Source organism: Trematomus bernacchii, unplaced genomic scaffold, assembly GCF_902827165.1.
Source record: "Trematomus bernacchii unplaced genomic scaffold, fTreBer1.1, whole genome shotgun sequence".
Taxonomy (NCBI): domain Eukaryota; kingdom Metazoa; phylum Chordata; class Actinopteri; order Perciformes; family Nototheniidae; genus Trematomus; species Trematomus bernacchii.
Genome location: NW_022987852.1, coordinates 955,371 through 962,512, shown reverse-complemented (window position 1 = coordinate 962,512; position 7,142 = coordinate 955,371). Strand labels below are relative to the sequence as shown.

Here is a 7,142-nt window from a genome sequence, read left to right as displayed (position 1 = left end):
TGACCAATCATATATTAGGCCAACAGTGAAAACACCCTCTCTGATGCATATGTGCTAACTGTGGCTGGGGTCCCCTTTAAATAGCTGACAACACCAACTCCTGTTGAGGGGATGGAGGAACCTGTGGACCCTCAATCTAAATCCAAAGTTGTTTTGCAGATGTTGGGGCTTCCCTTCACGAGGACAATAACAGAGGCATTCATGAGCAAATAGAAAGCAGCTTTATTTCACAAATATACATGTTAACATGTCAATGTTCAGCAGCTGTCAACGGGTACACATACTTTACACTATTACATGGTGGGGTTCCCCTCCACCGATGGGCAGGTCTGGTCCACTAGGTCACAATGCCTGCTAACTGTGAGGGACACAAACAGAAATACTCAAAGCACAACTTCTACAAAATGATATCAGTGAGAGTTAGTTTACTCACCCTTTTAAAGTGTCACACCGTGCTAGTGTTAATTTCGTTGACTAAAACTATGACGAAATATGTTCGTCAACGACCTTTTTTTCCATGACGAAAACGAGACGATGACGAGACGGCAGTAAACAATAACTGTAACGAAATCATTATGCAATATCGTTGACGAAAAGTGACGAGACGAAAATGTAGTTTACTAAATAAAAACTATGCCAAAATCTCTCTTTACTTTCGTTGACGAAAAATGAGACGAAATATTATCAAAGATAACGTTACATCTCTGATAGTCAGTTTTTCTCCCAGCAGTTCAATTTCCGGTGCTGCGGCTGGGTGCAGCAGCTGTGTGTCTGTGCCGCGCGCGGCGGCACATTTGAAAAGCACCGGGCAGCGGCACACTGTGAACTGTGAGGAAGACTCGGGTCTAACTCGTGGTCTAACTAACCTTATTTAACAGAAAATAAAATGGCAACAGGGATTGGGAGCAGTGGTCGCACTCGCGTTAACCGAATACCCCCCCGTCAGCGCGAGTGAGTGATACATTGTGCACTCGACGGGTAATAATGGATTATGACGGACATGTTACGATCCTGTCTGTCAAAATGACTGACAACGAAAAAGTATAAAGCCACCACTGCTTGGGAGAAAGAAACGATGTGATATTTGGGCCCATTTTCGCTACAATGAGGCTGAGAAAAAAAGCGAATGCATTGTTTTATCAGAAGGGAAGCAATGTGGCCATAACACAGCTGGTAACACCACAAACCTGACCACTCTCTGCAAAGCTGCATTCTTAATCATTCAACCTGTGTTTTTCATCAAATAAGGACTAGATATAATCTTATTGTGAAATAAGTTTGACTAAAATGACAAATTATTGGTTTTGGCTAGACTAGTTTGACTGAAATGTTCTATATAATCTGATGACTAAAAAAGACTCAACAGTTCTCATTGACAAAAAGTAGACTCAAATAATTAGTTTTCTTCGACTAAAATAAGACTAAAATGCTCAGACTTTTAGTCGACTAAATCTTGACTAAAATAGTTACTGTTTTAGTCGACTAAAATAAGACTAAAATGCTCAGACTTTTAGTCGACTAAAACTTGACTAAATAAAAACAGGATGAAGGTGACTAAATATGACTAAAACGAAAAAGGAAATTTAACACAGGACTAAGACTAAAACTAAATTAAAATATAGCTGACGAAATTAACACTACACCGTGCAGTCCCTACACTGAAAGCAGACAAGGTTCCCCCACAGAGGGAGAGGAGAGGAACCTGTAACACAAACACTTAGTCAATTATATTGCCCACAATCTGCACACAAGAAAACTATTGACAGAAAATAAAACTAAAAAAGCACTTCAACACTCCGCAAAACACGTAGGCCTACAAGTTGCTTAAAAACGATTACAACTTTGAGTAAAACACCATATTCACAAACACACTGACACACTGCCTGAGGAAGGTTATGTGTATTTGTTTTGATATTCACTCTTTTCGGACCACTTATTTATTTAGGTGACGATCCGACCTCCATGCTGCTACTCTGGTTCAAACTGCTTCCACCAAACAATGTGATTTGTCTCGACCTCCCCAAAAGAACCAAAATCTGACTCGGTGTGAAATGTCTTTTTTTGCTGTTCTGTCCTCATTTCCTGCGATCTTCTTCATGCAGTCAGTCAACATGAATATTAATATGGGGCGTTTCTTTGACTATTTATAGGCAAATATGGGCGTTACGTGAAGCCCGCAAAAGCTGCGCCACATTTCGAGTTGATTGTGATTTATAAAGGGAAACCGGCGTAGGACGTGCGTGCGCAGTGTTTTATAAAACGGAATATTCTTATGCGTAGGCCTATGTATTTGCTTTGTCCTACGTACCACCTTCCCACGTGAATCCTACGCAAAGCTTTATAAATGAGGCCCCAGGTCTCGTGCTTTGAATGTCTGAAGAGTTTCCCTCCATGATGGGAAAAGGTATCTTGCCCTCGCCCTAATCAAATCCAAACTGAACTGAGACACTTCCATAGGTTCATTGAAAAGACCATAACACAACCTTAAACCCGCGAGTCCTACCTTGAGGGAGATAACGGTGCGCGTGCAGCCAGCCAAGAGAAAGGTTTTCTCAAACTGCCGGCAAAACTTTTTATAACTTACATTCTACCGATCACCGGTCATGTGACACGTCACGTGACAATGACGTCACATTCCCACACATATATAAAGAAGCAGCCTGTCACTTGAAGCTTCACAATCTCCATCCTCCTCCTATCCAACGGTTCAGTGCAACTTTAACAGACAGAGACGGTGACATCATCATCACCACCATCATCATCATCATGCTGGTTTTCCTCTTCCTGTTGGGCCTGGCTCTGGGTGCTGTGTCTTCTTCAGATGACCCTCCAACGGGGCTCCTCCAGCAAGAGACCTGTCCCTCCTTCTGGTTCTCCTTCAACGGCCGCTGCTACCAGTACTACAACACAAAGACGACCTGGGCTGATGCAGAGCTCTACTGTGTGTCCCAGGGAGGCAACCTGGTGTCTATCCACAGCAGAGAGGAAGAGCGTTTTGTCAGATTCCTGATCAAAGGCTCTGACCCTGCTGAGGGATATACATGGATCGGACTCAGTGACGTCCACAAAGAAGGAAGATGGATGTGGTCTGATGGGTGTGCAGTCAAGTATTTCTTTTGGCATAGTGGACAACCAAACGACAGGGCACGAGGAGGTGAAGACTGTGTACTCAACAACTGGAGGGGGAAGTGGAATGATGGGCATTGTTCAAATACTTTCCCCTCAGTTTGTGCATCTCGCACAACTTGTCCTTAGCAGCTGAGATGTTACGTGTTCACCTGTTTTGTTAACATGATCACAATAAAGACACAGATGTATATGTGTGTGAACAGAAGTCCTTTTGTCCAACCTTTATTTTCATGAATGTTACATATCCACACTGGTCGCTCCAGGGGTTAATCAAAGGAATTATTTCTACACCTTTTTTAAATATCAATACATTTAGTAAATAATATTGATGCATTATTATTACATTTTAATCCACAGATTGTTGCCGTTGCTTATTCTTCCTGGTATTCTACTTATTTGTTTGAACCACACACAGTTGTATATCATTCAATGATCACATGGATGTGGTCAGGTATTTACGGCACCTGGTGTGTGGATGACCAACGGGCTGAACTTGCTCTTTTCTGTTGACCCTATAGTCCTGCTTTGGTTATTGTTTGTGTTTTGTTCAATAAACTTTAGCACAGATTTGATTTAGGAATGCTTCAAAGTGATGAGCGTAGTCTTGGCCTCTTGGCGACATGATTTATTGGGAAAAGTACCATCACTAATCTTCTGGTTATGGGAACAAGGTGTTTAATGGACAGGGACACTACTTATGTTCATCTTTCACATGGACGTAAACGTACAAACCTAAAATGTACTCAACAGTACTATTTGCTGATAAACAAGACATTCATCCTCTGTTTTAACGAAAGGAGGGCTTGAGTTATCAGATATAGTTAAGATTACAGAGTATAGTATATATATATATATATAGCACTCTATTCAATATAGTTCTTGCATAGAGTATATTCAGGCATGGCGTGAAACTCAAAGTGGCAGCATGGTGAATACAGACATGTTTATATCAAATTAATGATTATTTGTTTTTGTTTCCCAACAAAAACAATCTAAATTATTCAAACCATTGGTTGATCAATTTAAAAAAAGTGAAACTTATGTTTTTCCTTTGTGTTATTTGATTGAAGAGGTACTGGAAAATAACCGGGGTGAAACAAGTGCCCACAATCCTTGTATTGTTGACTAATGCAAACGGACCACACCGGGTTGAATACCGGTATTCAAGTATTCAAGTTTAAACTTTAAACTTTAAACTCCCCAAATAACCCAAAACTAGAGTATCAGCTTCAGTTGAAAGATCATGGAAAGGAAGGAGGGAAGGAGATAGAAATAGTGTATATGGTCAATTGGCAGCATTTATATATCACTGTTCCACTCTCGTGACCCCTCAAATGACTTTGACATAAGTCAAGCTGAACAGCAGGATACACACATTCATATAGTGCATGCACCTGCTAAGGGAGAAGAAGGTTCACACTCACACTGATCGCCATGCAATCAGGAGCAAGTTAGGGTTCATTCTCTTTGTCTCTTAGAGTTCAGGAGAGCCCAACAATGATGGAAATGAAGACTGTCCACACCAACTACGGTTTTGATCACACATGGAATGATTTCCATTCTCATCACTCAGTTTGTGCATCTCGCATAGCTTGTGTTTGGCAACGGAGATATGACATCTTATTGAACCAGGTCACTGTTCAGCTGTTACTCTGTTAACGTGCCTTTAGCCACAAGACACAGATGTACACTTACTGTGAATGAAAGTCCTTGTGTTTGTGATATATGCAACATAATGGTTCACTTTATTAACAAGGAAACAATGCATTATTCATACACGTAGACAGTACATCTCCCCTTTGAAGCCAGTCTCCTTACCTGTTGCTGAACAGCAGACAGTGCAGCCTCTAAGTTAGAGAAAAGTGCTGAATGTTTCAAATGTAGCTTAGTCGTCATGTAGCATCTGGGTACAAGGCTTTGCTGGTGGAACATTAAGAAAGGCAAAAGAGTCCGTCTGGATTGCAGAGTTTTTTTACACATCATTTCTCTTTATTCTGAGAAACATCTCATTTGAAAGATTATTTGTGTTAAACCTATTCATCAATTGTTGGTCAGCAAGATGTCCTAAATCAGAGCTGTGGTCTGTTCCTATTCAGTGTCATAGAAAGGCCTTGTGGCAGTCATTGGACTATTACCCTGTACATTATGCCCACACATCAAAACACATCTCTGCTCACTGTTATTAGAGCATTCCTATTGTACTATCTTCCTGATTTGATTGTATATACTTTATATTTGTGTTCAAGTGCCATGTTTAGAGCTTTAGTGTATTTTCAGAAGGAAATACTTTAGTGCTTTGGAGCTCCATGCTGTAATGTAAAAGTAGCTGTTGTGCCTTGTGGCCACTGGAGGGCAGCAGAGGAGCAAGTCAGTGCGACGATCAGTTGTGAATGAAAAGAAACACGAGACACAAAGCAACAAGTCTCCCTGAAATGAATACATTATGTTTTATACGATATATCCACACAAGCTTATGGTCTTTTTTGCCTAACGTTCATCTTCATTTTGCACAAGCTGGGAATTATTTGTGGTAATGTGGTGACTCAATGAAATGTTTACAAAGCTTTAGTGTGATGGGCAGCTTGGTCTTCACGTGCTAGAAAGCGTTTTAAAAACAGACCATTATCCCTCCCGACCAACATCTTCTGGAGATTGGAAAGAAGTTTTGGTCTGGCAATGTTTAGCACTGCCAACATTTGATTTCATATCATTTACTCCTTGTCAACAATGTAGAGAAGGTTTAGTGCGACATCTCCAGGTGAGCAGGTAGTCTGTTTCTGCTCATGTTAAGGTGTGGTTGTGTTTAGTGTTGCCAAGTTGACCAGTTGACCAATCATATATTAGGCCAACAGTGAAAACACCCTCTCTGATGCATATGTGCTAACTGTGGCTGGGGTCCCCTTTAAATAGCTGACAACACCAACTCCTGTTGAGGGGATGGAGGAACCTGTGGACCCTCAATCTAAATCCAAAGTTGTTTTGCAGATGTTGGGGCTTCCCTTCACGAGGACAATAACAGAGGCATTCATGAGCAAATAGAAAGCAGCTTTATTTCACAAATATACATGTTAACATGTCAATGTTCAGCAGCTGTCAACGGGTACACATACTTTACACTATTACATGGTGGGTTTCCCCTCCACAGATGGGCAGGTCTGGTCCACTAGGTCACAATGCCTGCTAACTGTGAGGGACACAAACAGAAATACTCAAAGCACAACTTCTACAAAATGATATCAGTGAGAGTTAGTTTACTCACCCTTTTAAAGTGTCACACCGTGCTAGTGTTAATTTCGTTGACTAAAACTATGACGAAATATGTTCGTCAACGACCTTTTTTTCCATGACGAAAACGAGACGATGACGAGACGGCAGTAAACAATAACTGTAACGAAATCATTATGCAATATCGTTGACGAAAAGTGACGAGACGAAAATGTAGTTTACTAAATAAAAACTATGCCAAAATCTCTCTTTACTTTCGTTGACGAAAAATGAGGAGACGAAATATTATCAAAGATAACGTTACATCTCTGATAGTCAGTTTTTCTCCCAGCAGTTCAATTTCCGGTGCTGCGGCTGGGTGCAGCAGCTGTGTGTCTGTGCCGCGCGCGGCGGCACATTTGAAAAGCACCGGGCAGCGGCACACTGTGAACTGTGAGGAAGACTCGGGTCTAACTCGTGGTCTAACTAACCTTATTTAACAGAAAATAAAATGGCAACAACAGGGATTGGGAGCAGTGGTCGCACTCGCGTTAACCGAATACCCCCCCGTCAGCGCGAGTGAGTGATACATTGTGCACTCGACGGGTAATAATGGATTATGACGGACATGTTACGATCCTGTCTGTCAAAATGACTGACAACGAAAAAGTATAAAGCCACCACTGCTTGGGAGAAAGAAACGATGTGATATTTGGGCCCATTTTCGCTACAATGAGGCTGAGAAAAAAAGCGAATGCATTGTTTTATCAGAAGGGAAGCAATGTGGCCATAACACAGCTGGTAACACC

General features: G+C 41.3%; 1 pseudogene; it reads left to right on the top strand.

The window, feature by feature from the left end:
• The first annotated feature begins 2,686 nt into the window (after window positions 1–2,686).
• Window positions 2,687–3,324, top strand: LOC117469069 (annotated as a pseudogene).
• The last annotated feature ends 3,818 nt before the right edge of the window (window positions 3,325–7,142 follow it).